Source organism: Lissotriton vulgaris, chromosome 3_1 (genome assembly GCF_964263255.1).
Source record: "Lissotriton vulgaris chromosome 3_1, aLisVul1.2, whole genome shotgun sequence".
NCBI lineage: Eukaryota > Metazoa > Chordata > Amphibia > Caudata > Salamandridae > Lissotriton > Lissotriton vulgaris.
Genome location: NC_141689.1, coordinates 307,071,571 through 307,096,557, shown reverse-complemented (window position 1 = coordinate 307,096,557; position 24,987 = coordinate 307,071,571). Strand labels below are relative to the sequence as shown.

Here is a 24,987-nt window from a genome sequence, read left to right as displayed (position 1 = left end):
ACTCTTTAAAATTCAGCGGAAATTGAATATTAGGATGATGAGGTGATGCTCATCCACCCTCAAATTGTCCAATCAGGACTTGAGTCTGTTCGGATAGTTACTTTTGTAGATAGATAAAGTTAGTGAAAAAGGGTATAAAAAGTTGTGACTCTTCTTAAGAAAAAACTCTCTTTCGATTTCCTCCTGAGATGCTGTAGGTATGCTGATTTTCCTGAGATGAAAGAATTCTTGAATAAATGTTTTATTTCTTTGAGTGAGAACTGTGCTTTAGATGAGGTTATTAGTTAGGGAAGTTAGGAGAAAATGAATTTTAGGAACTATCTGTCTTTTGCTAATATTTGTGTTCTGAAATCTAAATAATAATATCTATTTCTGAATCTCTGAAATAAATGAATATACCTGTTTGAGATAAAACTTTTACTCCTTTAAAGTTATTTTTTTGAAGAAATAAATAAATAAAGCAAATAAACTGTTAGACATGCTAAATTTAGCTTTTAATAAAAATTTAGAAAAATGGAGAATTAAGCTGGTCTAGTATTTTCCTAAGCCTAATTTTTTTACTAGCAGATTCATTGACTATAATGGTGGTGTGTCTGAATAAAATGTCTTTTTTAATAAAACCATGGTAAAACTCATTTAAACTGCAGGTGTAAATAGTATAAATATTTAGTTTTGATTTAGATATGATACAGCAGCTCTCCTTTGAATCTCACTGATCCATGAAGTAGGATGGAAGTGTTTTGTGAGTAACTCGCAGTGTTATGGGCCCCACTGATGACTAGATGTATGATTTGGTACTTCAGGTAAAGGTGATAGGGTTTTAGAAAATATTTCCGGAGTAGCGCTGAATCAACTGCCATTCCCATTCCCATTCTCGTTTCCCAGGCCATGGTCTTCAGGCTTGAAGCACTTTGAAACCTTTCTAACATTCCACACCATACCATCCTGAGTTATGATAGTATTTGAAAAAACCTTATGCACTTTCATAGACTTACCAAACCTAGGCACACCTTTGCCCTGATAAACAGGTTTGCGTACCCTCACCCAATCGCCCACAGAAAATCCATGAGGTTTGGCCCTCCAAAAGTCGCCAAACCACTCCTTGGCCTTATTTTGTTTCCTCTTGACTCTCTCAGCTACATCACCACATCACATTCCTCACCAAGGCAACACCATTTCTTCTTGAACCACCAAGGACACAACCGAGAAGCATGATTCCTCCCTTTAAAAAGAACTGATTTTGGCGATGGTATGCAGGGTAATCCTGTGCATCCATAACTTCTCTCTTAAAGCTCTCCTCCAATTACTCCCTGAAGCATGTGCTTCCACAACAAATGTTTTCAAAACACGACTAAACCTCTCAACTTGGCCATTTTTGTGGGGCTCATACAATGATATAGTAACATGCTTTATGTTGCAGTGTTCAAGAAATGCTTCCATGTCATCAGACTTCAATTCTACTCCAGTATCAGTCACAAGAGTAGAGGGACAACCCTCCTTCGCAAACACCTTTTTGAGGAAATCCATCACAGCACCAGTAGTGATATATGGGACAAACTTGACCTCTGACCATTTGGAATAGTAATGCACCAAAACCAAAGTAAAACTGAGGTCTGCAGGCTAAACATTGAACACTCGAGATATATCAAAAGCTAACCTCTGCCAAGGCAAAACAGGCCACTCCACACTCTTCAAAGGTGGAACATTTAACTTTAGCATCTTCTTACTTGAAGCACAGATTTCACATTCCCTCACAACACGATCTATCATCCTATCTATAACAGGCCACCAAAAATGAACTCGTACCAATTGCTTCATCGCTGACATGCACAGATGTTCCGTGTGAGCCAGCTTAAGAATGACATCACAAACTCACCTCGGCGGAACACACTTGCCCCCTTTGAATAACAACCCACCTTCCACTTCAAACTCCTCAGCCACTTTGTACAAACCCTCCAACTCCTACTTTACTTGCCCCTACTTGGGTCAACCTTCCATCACAAATATTTTCACATCCTTCCCAACCTCATCTGACTCTTTGTACTGCGTCCACAACTCCTCAGAGATACCCGCAAACACGCCATCAAACACATCTTTTTTTCTGGCAACCATAGCCAACTCACTTACTTCAACAACATCATTAATTTGGCACGGCAAGCGGGAGAGGCAGTCCACAGTCACATTCTTCTTGCCAGGCACAAACTCAGCATTAAAGGTGTACTCTTTGAAGAGGGAAGCCAACCTGGCAATGCGCGCCGTGGAATTCCATCTACCACCAGGGGCCACGATGTTCACTAACGGCTTGTGATTGGTCCTAAGCACAAATCTGCAGCCCCGTTCCTAAAATGCTCCAGTCCCCACACACAAGCAGGCACTTCCCTTTCTATGACTGCATACCTGCGCTTGGTTTCATTCAAGGTACGGGAAGAAAAAGAAACATCCCACTCCTCCTTGCCTCAATTCTGGGATAAAACAGCCCTAACACCATACAAGCTGGCATCCACCGTGATCGCACGTAATATTCCCGCACAGAACGGCTTCAATGTGGGCGCTTTTACAATGTCACACTTTATGATATCAAAAGCTGCTTGTTGGGCTTCGGACCACTCAAACGAGACATTGTGCCTCAGTACCGCTCTTAAAGGTTCCATCTTGGTGGCAAAGTTGTTAATAAACGTGCTGTAATATTCACACATACCAGTGAATGACAACAACTGATCCTTGTAGGCAGGGGCAGGAGCACCAACAATGGCTTCCACATTGGATTTTTTAGGCACTACTCCATTCCCAGATAAAGTGTGCCCCAAATACTCCACAGACCTTTTAAACGGTTTGCATTTCTTCTTTTTGAGTGTAAGCCCATGATACTTCAACCTACTGCAAACCTACATGAGTTGTCCCATGTGTTCGTTCTCATTTTTAGAAAAAAGTCAAATTATTGTTTTGGAAGCACTTGACAAAGCTATTGATGTTTCTAAAAATATGTCAAGTCAAGTCAAGTCAAAGTGCTTTATTCGAGTTGTTACTCATAAAAGCATATTATACACAAGAATTTTAAAAACAAATTAAATTTACAATCCAGCACATTGACGCAACACTATAAGTTACATATAAAAAAATTCATTCGGTTAAAAGAAGAATTAAAACATTTGATAAAAATACTTTTCAAGATGAGAAACGCTGGAGTCTAAAAGCAATTATACAAATGCAAAAAATCAATTATCAAGACAGAGAATAGTTGGTTAATTAGCAGTCTCTATCTTGATACATAGTCCTTGATTAATAAAAAGCAGTAATGTCAAATTCATGAGGGCCAATTTGTCACACAGAGAATAGTTATTTAACTAGCAGTCTCTGTCTAAATTGTCGGGCAGAGAATAGTTATTTAACTAGCAGTCTCTGCCTGAGCATCCATGCCCAACCCAGATATTTTGCTGTAGCTATCAGGATCCAAGAAACTTGAGTCGTACAAATAATTCGCATAGCTACAGAACTACTTGATGTCCCAAGGTTCCTGCACATTGGAGCTAACCATACTCGTCTTGGAATAGCATATGATCCGCATGAAAACAGAAAGTGACCCAGAGACTCATCCCCCAACCCACAAGCTGGGCAGGTGCTATTTCCACCTGAACCCCATTTAGCTGTCAATATTTTTATAGGAAGTGCACCAGCTCTCAGTTGGAATAAGAGCTTCCTATCACCTGGTTTGGAGATGATATCCCAATATGGTTCCAAGACTGGATACATTTTGGCCTCAAGAAAATGTGAAGACATGGACCCAAAGCTTGCAACATTTAAAGTTTTAGTAGCAATCCATTCCCAAAAAATATCTTTTAAGACACGCTTAGAAGGGAAAGATGTCCCAGCAGGGTCCTGCCATAAAGAACTCAGCCCTAGCTCAAACAATATAGATTTCAATGATTTAAGCCAGCTTATCTTGTGAAAGCCATCAGCCTTGATCACATCCACAAAACCCGCGGCATAATGTGAGAGCTCAGGAGTGGTCCAGAGTCTGCGCCAATACAAGATCGGGCGTAATCTGGCCAAGTCCTTGATTTGTTTCCTTCCTAGATCGTATCGGAGAGGCAACAACGGAGTACTTTTAGGTGTACCGGTAAGAGTTCTTAAAAATTTATTTTCAGAGGCTTGTAGAGATGTAAGATTTTCAAAGCCCCACATTTCAGCGCCGTAAAGTGCAGACCCAATAGCCTTTGCTTCATATACCAATAGGGCTGGTTTAACAGGTTTGGTTAGCGATTTCCTGTGTTCAGAATTAATTGTGCCAGCTATTTGTTTGTGTCGCAAAATAGCAATATTTATATGCTGGCTCCACCTGTGGTCATCAGTTATTTGGATACCTAGGTATGTGAATGATTTAACTAACTCTAAAGGCCCACCACTCATCATAATTTTGGACTTAAAGCTACGCTGCGGCTTGAAGCTCATTAGTTTAGTTTTCGTAGTATTCACCTCCAGTCCATGTTCCCCACAAAAGTTCTCAAAAATTGTCAGAGCACGCTGTAGTCCACTAGGGGTTTTTGATAAAATTAGCATGTCATCCGCAAACATTAATATGGGGATTTTTAGTCCTGCAAGAGAAGGAGCATCAACATTCGCAGTTACCAATCGAGAAACTACCCCGTTTATGAACAATGTAAATAGTGTAGGAGCCATTGAGCACCCTTGTCTGACCCCTTTTTCAACACGGAAATCAGGAGTGACCATCCCGTGACCGCCCCACTGAATTTTTGCATAGTTAGACTCGTGGAGGCGCAATATCAGGGTTAGTAACTCATCGGAAACCCCCAAGCTATGCAAGACCTGCCACAGTTTTGCACGTGGGACCAGGTCGAATGCAGCCCGCAAGTCGACAAATGCCGCGTACAGGCTACACCCCCCCAGAACCACGGTTTTCCACTGTAATAATTGGAAGCGGAACACTTGATCGATCGTGCTTGTTGCCCTTCTAAAACCTGCTTGGAATGGAGATAGAATATTAAAATCCTCAGCCCAGTCGAGAAGCCTATTGACCACCACGCGACCCACGATTTTTTGCACAGTGTCAATAAGGCTAATAGGCCTATAGTTACAGGGCTGAGCTCGGTCCCCCTTCTTATACACGGGGATAATAACTGCACCCCTCCATGAATCAGGGACATCTGCTCCTTGAGCAATTGAGTTTATAAGCAAATGTATATATTTGCACCAGCGTTCACTATCATTTAGGAATATATCAGCGGGTACTCCATCTTGTCCTGGAGCTCGCCCGCGTTTTACTGCACAGATAGCAGACATAATCTCTTTGTAGTTAAAATTGTCATCTTCAAAAAACTTCATAGCCGTACTGACGTCAACTGAGACCCGGGTATTAAGAGTGTATTGCAAACTAAAGAATTTAACCCATGCCTCCTGTGAGACGTTATTACTTGGTGACTCTTCAGCTCTCTCAGAACCCCATTTTACAATATTCCAGAATACTCTGGAATCCTTCCTGTCACTGGCCATTTTCAGTTTGCACCAGTGTTGCTCGTCCCAATCCTTCTTAGCTTTAACAATGCATACTTTATATTCTTTCCTGGCTAGAGAAACAGACACACAGTCTCGCTTCTTGATTGCCCGGCCAAGGTCGAGTCTTGCCTTCCTACAATCAGAGTTATACCATCTAGCATCTTTTCTGGTAATAACCCCCTTATGTTTATCAGGTCTTAGAAAGTGCGCCTTGATCTTACCAAAGAGGGTATCATGTATTTTGACCACTTCACCCAGGTCCTTAGGAGAGGCATTAGCCAGTTCCATAGCTAGAATGGCTTGATCAGTTTCACTGTTAATAATATCAATAGCCTGCTGATTTCTCGCTACAGTATCCCAACGTAGCCTACGCATATTGTTCTCGGGGATAATGGGCGGAGGGACGAATTCATTCATGCAGCTAAAGTTTGATTCAGCAGGCCACCATTTGTGAGTCAGACTTAGGGGGTTATGGTCACTCTCAGATCTTATGATGACTTCCATATCACAAAGGGCAGGCCACAGATGCAAACTGCAGATCACATAGTCAATTCGACTTTTGTGCCTCCCATTGTCGAAAGTTGGTGAACCAATTCTGTCCCCAGCTGTTCTCCCGTTCATAGCTCTCAAACCTTTTTCAAGACACAGTGCATTAATAGCTATAATGTCCTCTGTCCAACGGGAGACTGGTTTCAGTTGTAGTTCAGGGATGCCCCAGAAGGAATCCTCATCAGCACCAGTGAAAGCCTCTCCCACAACCAATGGCTCAAACGTCCTATTAAGGTCTCCTGCTATAACGATGTTATTTTTAATGGAGTGCTCCTCGATGAGGTCGGCCAAGGTTAATAATGTTTCAGATCGACCTTTGGAACTCCTAATATAAATATTGTAAATATCAAGTGACCCTGTTCTGTCATTAGAAATCCTAATAAGCTGGATATCATTGTGTCCAGTAGCTATATTTTTAACTGAGAAATTTAGTGCTTGTCGAATCCAGATAGTAAGCCCCCCCATAGGTCTACCTTTCGGACCCTTGACAGCTGCCACATAAAAATTCAAATAGCTTAATACAAAGACAGGATCGCAAGCCCAAGTCTCCTGGAATATACAAATATCAAATTGGGTAACAAAGCCAAGCCAGTCCCCACAATCGAGCTTGGATGTCAGACCAGCTATATTCCAGCAGAGTAGGTTAGCAACTCCAGACAAGCGACCCTGGCGTAATCCAGGAAAAGAGTTTAGTACACAAGCCTCACCCTCTGGTTGGACAACCAAGTTATTCAACAAATCATTAGTAAGGCAATTAACATTCTGGGTAGATAAGCTATCCGAATTTTGATCCCCATGAGCTAGTGGTACTTGATTTAGATTTATAGAGAGTCAATCACAGTCATCAAGATTGGAAAGGGCTGAAAATCTATTCTCTAGATTTAAACCCCTCTCTGGTTGCTTCACTTCCCTCCGCCCTTTTGTTGGGACAACGTTCCACTTAGTTTTTAGCATTGTTTTATTAGAGACCCTCCCACTACACTGATAGAAAAAGTCTAAAGTGAGTGGAATGATTTCAGTCGATCTCCGCTGCGGAGGTAGAAGGTTGGGTAGAATATTGGCCAAAACCTCTGGGTCAGAAAAATGTAGGATGACGCAGTCACCCAGAAATTTCTTTGTACTATTACCTATCCACCTCACCCTTCTAGCCTTTACTATTTCGTCAGCCAATTGGTGCCTACCCCTAGGAGTTATTACCATGTTATTTGTTAGCCAATAAAGTGCTTTAGACAATAGGGATGAGGTAGATTCTTCCTGACCAGGCTGCAAAAGAGGAACATTGGCTAAAACCAAGACCAATGGAGAGGCCTCAACTATCAACTCTACCGAGCCATTTACAGATTCTGGGGCGGAGGATGTATCTGAAGGAACGTTTTTGTTCTCTGCACTATCTATAATGGATATCAAGGGAGCCACCGAAGGAACTGGTAGTGAGGAAGCCCCACCACCCACCAAAGAAGAAGAGGCCTTACTGGACTCCACCCTGCTAGAAACAGCTTCTGGTAGTTTGCCTACTTCAGATAAGGTTTGATTCAGTAAACCCCCAAGGCGATTCACTTCCTTAGTGAGTTTATCAATTCTGCCTAACAGCGGATTAACAATGTCCTCTATCTTAGTGTCTATCATACTCAGTAAGTTCTTAAATTGACCACTAGTAAGAGACATAGAAACGTCATCCAGAGTGACTTCTTTTTCCCTTGCGGATTTGCTAGGGGGCGATGCAATCTTTTTGCGGCTTGATCTGAGCCCAAATCGTTTCGGCTGTGGCTGTGGCTTTTTAGCCCCTCTGGTGGATCGTGGAGCAGGCACCGGAGTGGGGGCTTTGTCCTCGGGTAATTGTTGATCAGTGTCCATCTCACTCTCGCTGTCTAACTCAATCAGAGCCGACCGGTTCATTACAGCGATATCAGCTTGGTCAGATTCATTTACAGGTGGACAGTAGGAGGTAGGTTGCTCCGTGGACTCGGCACAGGCTGAAGCCGGCGAAGTTGGTGAACTCAAGGCAGACGGTGAACTCCGGCCAAGCGAAGTTCTCCTGTCACTATTGATTTTGGCAACTACCTGAAAGATATAGTTGTCCATAGTGTTTTTTGCAGGGGATAACTTTTTGCTGGGCATATTTCACTAACAGACAATGCTTTTCAAAAGTACGGGGTAAACAGGTGCTCCAAGAGACAATAATTCAATAAATAACCCCCAGCTATAACACAGGCTCACCTCCTTAAATCAGGTTTTCTAGCAGAGTAACGGGCCCAACCCAACCTTGTCCAGCCTCGGACGGCCTCAGACGGCCCGCCCTTTGTCCGGGCTTCGTCCGGGCGTCCCGCTCGCGTCCCGCGATGCGGAGGGAGCAGCGTTTTTCTAGCGCCTCAGGGCGCGATGACCCCGCTGGAGTGGATCCGGGTCGCTGGGCAGGCTGGGAGTTGTAGTCTCCCTCCGCTCGGCGGCCGCTAAGGTAACAACAGCGGCGGCGGGAGGGAGACCGGCACAGCAAAGCAGGGAGAGAGGTCGAGTCAGGGCGACCAGCAGCGATGAAGTCTCCTCTTGAAGAACAGAACACCCGCTCTGCCGAGGGAGCAGCGTTTTTCTAGCGCCTCAGGGCGCGATGACCCCGCTGGAGTGGATCCGGGTCGCTGGGCAGGCTGGGAGTTGTAGTCTCCCTCCGCTCGGCGGCCGCTAAGGTAACAACAGCGGCGGCGGGAGGGAGACCGGCACAGCAAAGCAGGGAGAGAGGTCGAGTCAGGGCGACCAGCAGCGATGAAGTCTCCTCTTGAAGAACAGAACACCCGCTCTGCCGAGGGAGCAGCGTTTTTCTAGCGCCTCAGAGCGCGATGACCCCGCTGGAGTGGATCCGGGTCGCTGGGCAGGCTGGGAGTTGTAGTCTCCCTCTGCTCGGCGGCCGCTAAGGTAACAACAGCGGCGGCGGGAGGGAGACCGGCACAGCAAAGCAGGGAGAGAGGTCGAGTCAGGGCGACCAGCAGCGATGAAGTCTCCTCTTGAAGAACAGAACACCCGCTCTGCCGAGGGAGCAGCGTTTTTCTAGCGCCTCAGGGCGCGATGACCCCGCTGGAGTGGATCCGGGTCGCTGGGCAGGCTGGGAGTTGTAGTCTCCCTCCGCTCGGCGGCCGCTAAGGTAACAACAGTGGCGGCGGGAGGGAGACCGGCACAGCAAAGCAGGGAGAGAGGTCGAGTCAGGGCGACCAGCAGCGATGAAGTCTCCTCTTGAAGAACAGAACACCCGCTCTGCCGAGGGAGCAGCGTTTTTCTAGCGCCTCAGGGCGCGATGACCCCGCTGGAGTGGATCCGGGTCGCTGGGCAGGCTGGGAGTTGTAGTCTCCCTCCGCTCGGCGGCCGCTAAGGTAACAACAGCGGCGGCGGGAGGGAGACCGGCACAGCAAAGCAGGGAGAGAGGTCGAGTCAGGGCGACCAGCAGCGATGAAGTCTCCTCTTGAAGAACAGAACACCCGCTCTGCCGAGGGAGCAGCGTTTTTCTAGCGCCTCAGGGCGCGATGACCCCGCTGGAGTGGATCCGGGTCGCTGGGCAGGCTGGGAGTTGTAGTCTCCCTCCGCTCGGCGGCCGCTAAGGTAACAACAGCGGCGGCGGGAGGGAGACCGGCACAGCAAAGCAGGGAGAGAGGTCGAGTTAGGGCGACCAGCAGCGATGAAGTCTCCTCTTGAAGAACAGAAAATATGTCACTAGGAGGGTGCGGGGTGTGGACCGCATCGGGTGACACTGATAGAGCGCGCAGGTCACCTGACTCAGTTTACCATACTCACCTGGGCCCATAAAACGAAATAACTTATTGTGAGTTTAAGCAGGATACCTGTGCATTTACTCAAATCAGTGATTTATACATTTCATTTAGGACCTATACCATTGACCTAAGGGATCAAAGGTGTTAGAATAATAGGTAGAACAAGAACATTTGCACTCATAAAATAACCACAGCTCTGGAAGGGTTTAAACTCTTTATCTAATTTCTTAAAGGTCTTAATCCAAATATTAAACATCAGAAATTTTTCAATCAGGAAATAATGATTAGAATGAAAATATGCAGAGATTTTATAAAGCAAACTTTACCCATATGAGAGTAGGGTGGGAAGAGAGAAGGAAACAATACAATGACATACCCACATTGAATATTTACCTAATATGGCATGAAGAACTAACCATGGCCACGGGTCAGTTTAAAGGACAGAACCCCGAAAGTGCAGGCACCATAAAGGCAAGCAGGTGCAGATCGGAATCAGGAAAGGTAAAGCCAAATTGGATCAGGACAGGACCACCACAGGCTAAGGCCGGCACCCGCAGTTAAAGTTGTAACGCCTGCGTTACTCCCTCTCTGCAGCTAACAGCCAGAACCCGGTAAGAGTTATCGATCTCTCTGACAAAGTGCTTCGCCAACACTTCAGCTCTCAAACCCCGGTCTGGGTTTCGAACCTTCTGACAGAGGGCTCCTCCAGCACCTCTGCTCCAGATCACCTATTGAGTGCGTTGGGTCAGTGACAGGTCAGGTCAGCTATTCGGACAAGTCGGACAAATTAACTAGCTAAGCCTACTCTAGTAATACTATTTTCCAGGTCAGTGTACCACCCCCCAATGTTGCAAGTGTAAGGATCCCCAATTTTGATTGGACAAGAAGAGAGGAGAGGTCATCACACCATACCAAAATGAAACTTTTCTTGATGATATTAAAATAAACGTTCCCGCCCATAATTTTACTTTCTCATGCACTTTTATTCCACCCGGCAATGAATGTATCAATCGGTAACAATAGCGTTCAGTATTGTACAGTCCAGCTTCCTCTCCTGGGGTTGAAAGATCACGCTCCCGCTCACGCTCCCAGGCCAATCTTCTAGTGTACTGTAAGCTTGGCTGTGGTTCAATGACGAAAGACTTAATCTGGAGAAGTGTGGCTCAGGGGTTAGAGGCGGCAGACCCGGAAGCTGAGATCGGCCCTGGACCAGGGTTCAATTCCCCGCCTCGGCGGGTCTTGGGCTCAAAAATTCCACGGACTCGATAATTCTCGCTCCGGTGCCTTCTCGACTCATGGGTTCACACTCTGCGACTCTGGGCAATAGCTTGCTTAATCTCCACAACGGCCCCTCGCGGCGGGATGCCTGGCTTTCACCTTGTGGATACCCTGCCGGGGTTATCTCACAGGGGAATACCAGGACGGGTTCCCTAAGCAAGCGCCGGGAAACCCTTTGTGGGTAGCTGTGCGCTATATAAGCTCAAATACATTTACATTTACAATCTCCTTCTGGAGTTTGACATGCGCAGTATGGGTTTTCAAGATGGAGTAATAGCACCTCCCAGGCCCAAGATTATTGTTACATGAAAAAATAGAAAGAAACAGTTTTAGAGCACAGAGTAAATGAATGCACTGTATACCACTTATCTATACTCTATTCCCATTACATTATATTTAACTATTGCATTAGAGTTAAGCAGAACAAACAGCATAGCAAAAGCAGCAGTGCAAGCTTCTTGCATGTGAGGACATGGAGCAGCCATCTTAGTTTTAGTGCGCAGAAGCAAAAGATTCCCTCCAAAAGCAGAGAGTACGTCGTGTCACATGAGTGTGACAGATGCATGCGCAGTAAGAAATCCCGCGAAGCAGCGGCCATATTAGTGCAAACAGATTATTGTTAGTAAAAGCACATAGGCAAGCTTCATTTACATGTCATGTAATGCAATATTAATAGGACAAAACATGTTGATTAGTATATTAACGTTATGTCGAGAGGACTGAATGCAAGCAAGTCGCATTACGTGCAAATCCTTGCTTCATCAATCTCCTCTTTGATGATATTTTATATCATCACCAAATAATGAAACAGATGCCAACTTTTCAAATTTCACTCAGCTCAATTTCTTCAAACTTTCTATTTTTTTTTTTTCATTGTTTGTGGGAAAGTTTTTTACTTTCTTGTATATATTTCCATTTAACTCTTCTAATTCCAGCTCATCAATATTTCTCTTTTTCCCTCTCTTATTTACTGTATATGTCTTTTTGTGCTTCCGACATTTGCAACAGATTATTATCCCTAAAATCAGTAGGCCTATTCCCACCATTGCCATAAGTATTCTACCTACAAAACTTTTTCCTACATTAGAAAGCCAACTACCTATAGAGGAGAGACCATTGGTAAGTCTCTTCCAGGCACTATTAACCTCCAGTGGTTTGAGCTCTTTTTCCAAATGTGTAATACTTCTTACAGACCCTTTAATTTCAACACTTTTGTCAGGTATGTAAGTGCAACAATGTTGCACTTTCAACATTCTACAGACTCTGCCCTCTTTTGCTAATAATGTATCAAGAGCAAGTCGATTTTGTAAAACCATTGATCTGATCGCAACCAATTCGGTATTGACCATTAAAAAACCCTCCAGCAGTATCAGTTGATAACCAATCCACTACTGTTGACAATTTGCAAATTCTTTGTGTATTCAGAGCCGCTCCGATTGTAGGTATCAATGCACTAAATTTATCACCTACTATTTCTCCAAAACTAGCTCTTTTGCTACGTATTAATCCATTATTTTTTTCATTGTTTCCAGTGATTCTGTTTACATGATATATCTTTGGGAAGACTACTCCAAAATAACAGCTCCCATACCAATGATCTGGCAGTTTGTAATAAGCCTTGTTTACGCATATAAAATAAATTCACGGAAACACAGGTTCAGTTCCATCCTTGAAACCCCAACCCCCAATTACCTTATAATTGTGTTCACATTCACTGGAACCAATGAATATATTGTTATAATAACTAGTTCTTTCCCTGTGGAGACAAAGAGTTTCCCCTTCTTTTCGAGAATCCAGCAACATAGCAGCATGAGTCTTGCCATTTGGGGTGAACCCTATATTTTCAGCCCATTTAGGAATTTTATGATTCCTATCATTCGCCTTTCTTTGGAAATTCTCTCTCCTTTTCTCAACCATATTCAAAAATATTTTCTGTTTTTCTCGTAATAAGCATGTTAAATTATTCTTGTGTGCTTCAGCTATATCTATTGTACCTATTGTTAGAAAGTATTCACCCATATAACGTGTTACATCATTCTTAGTCTGTACAGGATTCAGGTTACTACGTATAGGAAGTTCAGAAAATATCACATCTGAATTAGAATAGTAATACTGCAAAGGTCCTTTCTTATAAAATAAACTAGCTAAAATATTACATGAAATACCATAGGTTAGTGGTAAATGATGGTAAGTCACACCTTCGGCTACCGAAGTAGGTAACTTCATACAAACATAGCAATCTTCTATTTCCATGGCTTCTACATAGTGTACTAATAGGTTTGCAAATACATTTCAGTGAGTTCTGTTCTTAATTCCAGTATAATGTAGTCCTTCCTCATCTGATGCTTCTAAATCTACCTTCTGTTGTTTAATGCTAAGTGCTTTCTCTTGTGTATCTATTATTCTACGTATACCTATAGTGTGTAGCTCATTAGTATTATTCTTCATGTCTCTACTCATTATGTAAGGAATAGCTATTGTCAGTCCTAACCATGCTATGAGTACTATCGCTATACTACATGTGCATATTCTACAGCATGTTTTTAAACAGTTTCTTTTCGGTCTTCCAATAACAGTATGATCAGCAATTTCTGACCAAGGAGACTTAACCCCTCTTTGTAGCTTTTACACAGTCTTTTAACCTGTGAAATTTTCAAGTGTGTCTCACTTCTCCGTCAGTCTGATTAGCAATCAATTTGTCATCACTTTCATCACTTATTTCTAAGTTTTCAAAATCTTCAAGGACGATGTAAGTCCATTCAGGGCCTTTAAATGTATTATTCAGCCTTTTCAGTCGTGGACTTCTCCTTCTTGGTTGCACTGTAGATTTTTCAGTTTGACTTGTTATTTTCATTTACTTGTTCTGGTTCTTCATTTATTGTCTTTAGACGAAAGCTCAGTCTTTTGACAAACCTAGGCCACTTGTCTCCTTTTCTGAGCCTTTTAGCTGGCACTGTGCTCTGCCCTTCTTCAAGTGTTCTCTTATTTTCATTCAGTTGTGGCACATCTATTTCAATGCTGTCTTCTGTATTCCTCTCTATCTGGCTAGGTCCAGGTGTTATTTCTGTTTCTTCTGCCTGGTTACTAATATGGCCTTGTTCAGGTATCTGCTGAATTTGACTTTGACTTAATTCACCTTTTTCTTCCTGAACACATTTTTCTACTCCTATCTGGCCCTGCTCAAGCTCTTCAAACCCTATATTTTCTTATGCCTGAGCTCTCGCCCTATTACCTATCTGTCCTTCCTCAGACTCAAGAGTTCTTGGTGGAGTGTCATTTGGCTGAGTATTCTGATCTTTCCTTTTCTGTTCTTCATCAGGATTACTACTGGCTTGGATTTCTGTAATCTGAGTACGTTCTTCGAGACCTATCTCGTCCTCACTATCACTCTGACTGTCTAGATAAGTCTGACTTCTGGTTCTCACGTATTCTGCAGGTATGTCGACTACTGGGATCCAATCATCCTGACTGGTGCTCGGTTCTTCTTCTTCAGCTACTTCAGGATCGATATCTTGGGACCCCTCAGCTGCACAACCTTCAGGTTCAGTTTCATCAGGTTCAGTCACTCTTTTCGTGTGACTGGCATGAATCCAGTGTGGAACTCCTTCTCAATTTACAGCTGTGGTGGTAACTAAGATTACTTGACGTAGCTTTCCCCACCTCGGTGCAAGGCAAGATTTTCTAGTATGTTTCGTTAGCACTACCCAGTCACCTGAGTTTAGGTCATGTGCTGGAGTTGCTTGTCTGGTGACAGTGTCTTCCCTAACCTGGTGAGAGATAGAACGCAATTGGTCAGCCAGTTCTTTGCAGTACTCCAGTATTAAATCATCAGATATATTTATCAGCTTGTGTCCTGGCACCCATGCCTGCCTCATTGCCCATTAATATTTCATGAGGACTCAAGCCTGTGTTCCGGTCTGGAATACTTCTGAGTCCCATCAGAACAAGAGGTAAAGCATCTGGCCACTCTAATCAGGTAGATTCATACATCTTTTCCAGTCTTGACTTGATTGTCCCATTCAGTTGTTCTACCACTCCGGAAGCCTCCAGGCGGTATGCCCAGTGCAGCTTTTGCTTAATGTTGAATGCTTCACAGATTAGGACAATTATTTCATTATTAAAATGCAGCCTTGGTCTGATTCAATTGTTACTAGAAAACCGAATCTAGGTATGAGTTCTCTTAGTAGAAGTTTGGTTACAGTGATGCTATCATTCCTATGTGTGGGGTAAGCTTCCACCCATTTTGAAAATAGGCAGACAATGACAAGAATGTCTTTTAGTCCTCGACAAGGGGGTAACTGAATGAAATCAATCTGCAATCGTATGAAGGGACCCGCTGCCTTCCAAATCTTTCCTGGTAACACTACAGTTTTCTTTCCATGATTCATTTGTTGACAAATTAAACATCCATGGCAAAGTGCTTCTGCTATGTTTCTGAATTTCGCATTGACCCATGACTGTCTGAACAAACGAATCATGGCATCTCTTCCCAAATGGGAATCTCCGTGGAACACCCTAGCCATAGGAGCAAGCAGTCTGGTAACACAGGCCTACCATCAAAGTAAACAATGGCACCATCTTCAACCCTTCTCTGACAACCTATCTTCCTCCACTCTCCCTTTTCTTTTGGTTCTGCTTCATTCTTCAAGTCTCTCACTTCTTCCCCCGTTCTCACACCTTCAAGCAACATAAGTTGGCAGCTGTTTCCACCCACTTCAATTTTCTTGTTTATAGCCATTTTAAATTTTGCACAATGTTGGGCTAACTGGTCAGCATATCAGTTACCAGCTGTCACTTTGTCATTTCCAGAATGGTGAACAGCACACTTGACCATGGCCACTTCTTTTGACAATTGAATTGCTTAAAGCAAATCTTTTACATATTGACCATTTTTAATAGGAGTACCTGAAGAAGTCAGAAACTCCCTTTGCATTCATAATTGGCCAAAGTCGTGCACAACCCCGTAACCATACTGGTTATCAGTGTAAATGGGTTACTTTCCAATTTTTCCCAAATTTGCAGGCTTTTGATAATGCATCCAATTCGGCTACTTGTGCAGACTTTACTCCAGGTGAATAGGATGCTTCAACTGGGCCCCCAATGTGCACACTGCATAGGCAGCACTCAAACCACCTTCCTCATGTCTCATACATTTGCCATCTACAAATAGCTCATATTCTGAATCAATTAATGGCTCTTCTCTTATGTCTGGACGTGGTTTTGTACTGTATTCAGACAAGTCGATACAATCATGTTCAACTTCTCCCTTCACTTCTGCAAAGTGTGAATCAGTTAGCAGTGTTGCTGGGTTTAGAATATTACACCTGGTAATGGTGACATTTCCTGCACCTACAATAATTTGCTCATACTTAGTCAGCCGACTAGGAGTGAGGTACTGAGTCTTGGCCCTTGTTAACAAAATCACAACTCCATGTGGAACATAGACTGTGACTGGATGTCCCATAATAATGGACTCACTTTGCTCAAGGCTCATGCAGGTTGCAGAGACTGCTTTCAGGCATCCTGGCAATGCAGATGCCACTGGGTTTAGTGTGGAAGAAAAATATGCCACAGGATGTCTCATCAGACCGTGAGTTTGGGTCAAAACTGAAAGTGCACAATTATCTTGTGTATCACAGAATAGTGCAAAATCTTTTGAATAGTTAGGCATCCCTAATGCTGGAGCTGTACACAGACATTCTCGTAATTTCAAGAAAGCAGTCATGCTTTCGTCATCCCATTCTACTTGGTATTTTGCTCTTTTCTTTGTCATTTGTATCAATGGTTTTGCTAGGACTGCAAACCCCACGACCCATTGCCTGTAGTAACCTACAACTCCAAGAAACATTCAGATTTCTTTCTGAGTTTGAGGTAGATTCATGTTTTTGATTATTCTGATTCTTTCTGAGGTAACCTTTCTGACACCTCTTTTTATCTGGTGCCCCAGATATTTCACTGATGTGGTGCAAATTTTTTCAGGTGACACCTTATGTCCCCCTTCATCTAAATGATTCAGTAAAGCAATGGTATCAACAACACAGTCATTTCGAGTTTTTGACGCCACTAATAGGTCGTCTATATACTGGACCAGGACTGACTGACCAGGCAGCACCAAAGACTCAAGGCACTTTTTCAAAATCTGATTAAAAATCGATTGACTCTCCGTATACCTCTGAGGAACGCGGTTCCAGACGTACACATGACTGTCGAATTCAGAAGAACAAAGAAATTTGCTATCTGTGTGCAATGGAATCGAGAAAAATGTGTTACACAAATCTATTACAGTGAACTAACTTGCTTCCCACGGTATCTGACACAGAACCACTGCAGGATTTGGCATAACTGGACAGCATGGGACAACAATCTTATTGACTTTTTTGAGGTCCTGTACGACCCTGTACTTGCCGTTTGGTTTCTTTATGCCAATTATGGGCGAATTACATGGACTGCTCATTATTTCTTGTAAAATGCCTGTTTCAACTACCCGCGTTATTTCTGCTGCAACACCTGCTTTTATTTCTGGGCTCATTTTGTACTGTCGAATATTTGGGTAATCTGCACCTTACTTTACTGTCACTTTTATTGGATCGACATTTGCCATAGTCCTACATCTTTTCCAGTAAAATCCCGCACATTAGGATTTACAGTATGCTCTAACTCTCCTGGTAAATCTTCTATAGTTAACTTTTTATTTCTTGTTTTGCTAACATTAGTTTATAAATTCCATCTTCGTCTGGGGTTTGAATTTCAACACCACTTGGGGTGCAAAAGATGGTGCAATTCATTTTGCACAACAAGTCTCTGCCTAACAGGTTTACTGGACTTGAATCACACCACAACAAATCTGTGCATTTCTTTAAAATTGCCTATTCTAACTTCCATTGGTTCTGTAACTGGGGTACTAATTTGTTTATTACAAAAGCCCACTACTTGGATCGCTTCTCCCGAGAGGGGTAGGCTTGGACTGTCTGCTGTTCTCACAGTAGACCGGGTAGCACCAGTGTCCAATAGAAAGGTGACATCATTTCCTTCAACCTGTCCTTCAATGTATGGTCCTGACTGGTCTACCGGCAAGTACGCACTCCTCGTCCTCCCCTCTCAGGCACCGTCAGTATGTGTCCTCACTAAAACACGTATCACTCAAAAGAAATTGTGATGTTGCTGTGTCTCTCCTTTCACTTCCCTCCTAATTTGTGGTATTCACACTCTGGTGTGCTTTGCTCCTAAAATTTGACATAGGTGCAAGAGGTAACTAGGTTTGTATTACCTGCTGCTGTTGTTTCCATTAAATTTAATGGGGTGGCCCGGTGACCCTCAGAACCTGGGTTGTAAGATGTATACAAAAACAATGGTTCTGTTGGGAATGCACACATTTCTTTGTCAGATCCAAGTATTTATTTGTAGCCCTTTGTATATATTTCACAATATTATTCTTGGAAATACTTTTTAAATTGTTTTTGGAAAGGCAGAGACAACATAACTTTTTGAAAAAGGAAGAAAACATACACAGCAAACTTTCGATTTTCACAAAAAAATTCTATTTTTAAAATCAGGTATGTGTTAATCATAAACAAAACTGAGCAAGGGTCATCCAAAACATTACTAACATAGTATCACAATTACGATAAGGTGCTCAAGTGAGTGATAGTGACAAGTGATGACTGTGCAGTGAAACAATACCATACAAAGATGTATACATATATATCAGTCAATAATTTGAAACTAATTGTTCCAACAAACACGTATATTTTTCCTTTTTGGTTGAAACTTAGTATGGACAGACAGATAACATAACGTCGACGTTTCGACCCTAAAAAGAGGTGCAGACTTTCTGGCAACCGTATCGGGTCTTCATCAGGAGAGACAACAGGGGACAACCTGGGGACGAATAAGGAATTATTTTGGTTCTGGGTGTGTAAAAAAATGGGGGTTCTAAAACCGTGAGTCATTGCCACATGTGGCATAGCTCACCTGAAGGTTTGAAGGTTTTCCTTCTTTTTAACAGTCGTCTGGGCAGGGAGGGGGGTCAGCCGACACCCTCGGTAGTGGATCCGTCAGAAGCCGAATCTGCGGATAAGGTTGATAATCAATACCCAACTAATCATTGGTATTTAAAAAAAGTGAACGTTCCTATTCGTACATACTTTATTCAGTAAATGTTGTGATTTTCCTCACCAGCCGGTGAAGGAATTGGAAGTAGAGATTGTATCGATCACCTGGGGGGGTAAAGCGGAGACCTAGGGTAAATTTCGGTCTCATATGTATATGATAATACATCACAATTGAAGTATTGTTAGACTCACCCAGGTTAGTGCTATCTCCCAGACCTTTGGTGGACTCTCCCACCCCTTCTTAAAAAACGCTATTAACAGGGCAGCCGTGCATCTGAAACGATACGCGTACAATGCGTGCCTCATCTTACAGGCCTGTTTGTTTATTAATTTAAAAACGGTGAGTGGTGAAGCTATTTTGCTGAAAAGTCAATTAGCCAGACACTGTCGTCAGATAGTCCAGGCTGTGGTGCAATACAATCAGGACAGCCATGATTGAAAAACGGGAGGTATTTAATGTAACACACTCTTCCGTTATTCGTACTGAAAGATGGGAGAGCATGAAAGAGTGCTTGATGTATTAAAAATTACATTTAACGCGGTAGTTGAGGCTATAGTGATTATCAGTGGCACACGCGAGGCGCACTTACCACGTTTTAGGGTCGAACCATCTCAGTTTAGTAGTAGTAAAGTTGAGAAGAATCCTAATGTTAAGACTTTCTGTATTCACAGAAGGCATGTAGGAGTCCGAAAGTTAGGAGTCCTAACTTCACTACTACTAAATTGAGAAAAATCCTAATTTTAGGACTTTCAGTATTCACAGAAGAAATTTAGGAGTCCTAAAGTTAGGAGTCCTAACTTTACTACTACTACATTTAGAAAAATCCTAACTTTAAGACTTTCGGTATTCACAGAAGGCATTTAAGAGTCCTAAAGTTAGCACTCCTAACTTCTGTGGCTACCGAAATGAGTAAGTGCCTTCTGTGAATACCAAAATGAGTAAGTGCCTTCTGTGAATACCAAAATGGTAGTAAGTTTAGGATTTTGTCTTAAGTTCGTTCTGTGAATCGGGCCCTAAGAGTTTATTCAGGAAACCTGTGCACTTACTCTAATCAGTGATTTATACATTTCATTTAGGACCTATACCATTGACTTACTAATCTTCGTCATTGGTACCTAGAGTCCTAAGGGATCAAAGGTGTTAGAATAATAGGTAGAATAAGAACATATGCACTCATAAAACAACCACAACTCGATTTAGGTTTAAACTCTTATCTACATTTCTTAAAAGTCTTAATCCAAATATTAAACATCAGAAATTTTTCAATCAGGAAAATAATGATTAGAATGAAAATATGCAGAGATTTTATAAAGCAAACTTTACGCATTTGACATTAGGGTGGGAAGAGAGAAGGAAACAATACAATGACATACCCACATTGAATATTTACGTAATATGGCGTGAAGAACTAACCCTGGCCACGGGTCAGTTTAAAGGACAGAACCCCGAAAGTGCAGGCACCATAAATGCAAGCAGGCGCAGATCAGAATCAGGATAGGTAAAGCCAAATTGGATCAGGACAGGACCACCACAGGCTAAGGCCGGCACCCGCAGTTAAAGTTGCAACGCCTGCGTTACTCCCTCTCCGCAGCTAACAGCCAGAACCCGGTAAGAGTTATCGATCTCTCCAACAAAGTGCTTCACCAGCATTTCAGCTCTCGAACCCCGATCTGTGTTTCGAACCTTCTGACAGAGGGCTCCACCAGCACCTCTGCTCCCAATCACCTATTGAGTGCGTTGGGTCAGTGGAAGGTCAGCTATTCGGACAAGTCGGACAAATTAACTAGCCAAGCCTACTCTAGTTATACTGTTTTCCAGGTCAGTGTACCACCCCCCAATGTTGCAAGTGTAAGGATCCCCAATTTTGATTGGACAAGAAGAGAGGAGAGGTCATCACACCATACCAAAATAAGACTTTTCTTGATGATATTAAAATTAACATTCCCGCCCATAATTTTATTTTCCCATGCACTTTTATTCCACCCGGCAATGAATGTATCAATTAGTAGCAATAGCGTTCAGTATTGTACAGTCCAGCTTCCTCTCCTGGGGTTGAAAGTTCACGCTCCCAGGCACATCTTCTAGTATACTGTAAGCTTGGCTGTGGTTCAATGACGAATGACTTAATCTCCTTCTGGACTTTGACATGCGGAGTATGGGTTTTTAAGATCGAGTAATAGCACAACCCAGGCCCAAGATTATAGTTACAAGAAAAAATAGAAAGAAACAGTTTTAGAACACAGAATAAATGAATTCACTCTATACCATTTATCTCTACTCTATTCCCATTACTTTATATTTAACTATTGCATTAGAGTTAAGCAGAACCAACTGCTTAGCAAAAGCAACAGTGCAAGCTTTTTGCATGTGAGGACATGGAGCAGCCATCTTAGTTCTAGTGCGCAGAAGCAAAAGATTCCCTCCAAAAGCAGAGAGTACGTCATATCACGTGAGTGTGACAGACGCATGCGCAGTAAGAAATCCTGCGTAGCAGCAGCAATATTAATACAAGCAGATTATCATTAGTAAAAGCACATATGCAAGCTTCACTTAGATGTCATGTAATGCAAAATTAATAGGACAAAACATGTTGATCAGTATATTAACGTTATGTCGAGAGGACTGAATACAAGCAAGTCGCATTACGTGCGAATCCTTGCTCCATCAACACCATCACATGGGGTGACACCTTTCCCAAATGAGACTATTTACAATGTTGAACGTATAATTAGATGATGGAAGGTGCAATACGGGTGTTTTATGTAATTCCTAAAAGTTTTTGTTGCGAAACCGGAGTGCCAATAGTTAACAGTCCGCTAAGATGTAGAAATGCAGGTCACATGACCCTGACGTTCACGTATTCACGTGGGAGAAAATTTGATGAGGCATTTAAGGTGCCAACATAGCGAGATGGCGTTTAATTGCACGAAAGACAGAAACTGAAGTTTTGAGACACCGATGGTTCCCTGAATGAGGTAGGTTCTGGATGAGGAACGCCGTCATGGGGGAAGACTTTTTTTTATAGATCCTAAATAGGGAAAGTGAAGTTGTGTGGGGTTAGTCTGAGTACGGGACTAGAATAGAGGAAGGTAGTAATCAAGCCTCTTCAATTGTGAAGCAAATACAATAGAGGAAGTAAGGATGTTTTGGCTTTTCCACAATGATATCTAATACGGCCAGTCAGGCTACGGGGCTAAAATAGAGAAAGTTAGTAAACCAAGCCTTTGTAATTCTGGGCGAAAGATACCATAGGCAGTGAGTATGTCTGTCTCGACTTTTACTTGAAAAGGTAATATTCTGGCTTTTACTTTGTAGCTGAATGAAAGGGCCTTAATACAAGAAGGACATAAAATAAGTAAGTCACCCTTCATTTTATTACGCGTTCGTGCTAATAGAAGCGAAGGTTTGTCAGATTACACCATTGTGTTTTATCCAATTGGTTTATATTTTACTACAGCCATTCCGCCTCGGTGCAGGAAGGGAAACCAGTTAGGTGGCAAACCTAAGTAGTTGACTGAAGGTGGGTGCAAGTGAATATGAAATTGAGGCTACAGCAATTAGAATTAATAAGCCACGATTGAGTACATTGCCTTATATGTGCTACTTTCTAATTGATACAGGTAGCGACCAGTCCAGGGCAACTTGCAACTGATTTAAGATTCCCTACAGTTAAACCTGAGAGGGTGACACCATGTGTTACTGCACTGGGTGACACCAGCCCTTTGGAAAACTGAGGTGGCTGACGCTAAGCCGAAAGGCCTCCCGGTAAATTTATATAGGCTTAGTGGAGTGATGAAAGCGGTGAGTTGCTTGGATTCCTCAAACAGTTCGATCTGATGATACGCATACCTAAGGTCCAAATTAGAAAATATGCTGGCACCCTCTAACATTGAAACAATTTAATTGATGTTGGGAAGAGGATGACTGTCAATTACAATATTAGCATTTAATGCTCTCAAATTAACACATAGCCTCAATTGTTGAGCCACCATGCATGCAAAAATAATGGGAAAAACCCATTCAGCAGATTCTTTGACTTCAATTATACCACCATTCACCACATGATCCATCATGACCTTTAGTTCCCCCTCATATTAATGGGAACACCACGCAATCTTTGCTTCACAGAAACAGCGTTTTTCTTAAGTCTGATTTTATGGGAAAAATTTCGTAATTTTCCTAAATTATCTGTGAATACTTCCGGAAAGCGCTTTACAATTACTTTTCCACATGCAGTCTCATCAACTGACATAACTTGCAACACTTCCATTCCCTCGCACAATTGGACAAGACCATCCGCTTGTGGGTTGAGAATGATTCCCAATTTCCACTGGTTCTTCCAGCCTAACACGTTCACTCCTTTGGCAGCCACATATAATTTGATCTGAGCAATCCTGTTCTTAAACACTAAAGAAACGCTCATATAACCATCCAGGTCAATAACTGACCCATCAAAACTTTCAGCTACCACATCTGGTGGCTCCAATTTCCCTAATATAAACATATCTTGACATTTTTCACTGAAATACTCTCAAGTAATAATAGTCCAGGATGAACCTGAGTCCACTAATAAAGTCGACAGTATGCCAGCTACGGTCACAAGACACTTGGGAGACAACTAGTTGGGATGCTCTGAAGAAGTTGTGACTACATCGCTGTGCTAAATGGAGAGCAAGATGCCTTTCTACGTGTGACCCAAACAACTACACACACACACACTAAGACTTACATGTAGAGGATTCCATAGTACATGAAATACTACCCCCACCTTGACTGACACCTTTCTTGGAATTTTTACACACAAGTGTGAAATTCCCCACGCGGCCACACTTCAAGCATTCTTTGTTGATTGCAGGACAACCACCATGTGAAGCTAAATGGGAACAACTCCCACACCTGTAATACAAATGTGGGCTAGATCTATCAGTTTTGTCCCACCTCTTGGTATTGCCACTTCCATTGTGATGCATACTACTGGCATTCGTACCCCATTTGTCAGGACGAGAATCATCCACTCGCTACTCAACCTCAGCATGTTTAATCCCACACACATCTTCCTCCTCCCTCACATGCTGAAAAACATTTTTAATCATAGACATCCTTTCTCCGATTGCTCCAATGCTTTAGCACTGGAGATAGCTTCGTCCAATTTGAGATCTCCATAACCCACAGCTGTTCTTGAGTTTTTTTGTTCTTCACATGTACAATTATTTGATCCCTGATCATCTCATCCAATATAGGGCAAAGTTGCAATGCATGGATAAACCACTCAAAGCTGGAAAGAAATCATCAAATTATTCCTCTTCTTTTTGTGCTCTATTGTTGAATTTGAACCTATTAAGCGCAACACTCATGGTGGGCTTTAAGCTGAGTTTTATCCTTAACATGGCTTCCTTGTAAGCATTCATGTCAAGTTGCCCTCTTGGTAGAGTAGCTTTTGGTAAAGTCCTGAAAGCAACTTGACCTTCTGAACCTAAACAGTACAAGAAAATACTTTTCTTGTTTTCCGCTCCCATCCGTTCCCCATCTATAGCTCTCATGTATGTGGAAAACTCCTCCTTCCACCTAGTCCATAGAATAGGAGGTTCTCTTTTACTTTGAAGAAACTTAGCTGGAGGGTCAAACTGCATCATACAGATGTCACGCTCAGAATCCCCTCCGAGTAACTCCGAATGAAAAATGTGGATCTCAATTTTCGTAGCAACAGTAATCCATGAATAGAAAAACAATTTTTATACCACAAATACTCCATGAAATGCATAAGTTAAATTCCCCATAATAC

At 42.6% G+C, this 24,987-nt stretch overlaps 1 pseudogene; it reads right to left on the bottom strand.

Moving 5' to 3' along the window:
• Nucleotides 1–8,142, bottom strand: part of LOC147726367 (uncharacterized) — an 87,607-nt pseudogene extending 79,465 nt beyond the window's left edge.
• Between the last annotated feature and the right edge of the window lie 16,845 nt (nt 8,143–24,987).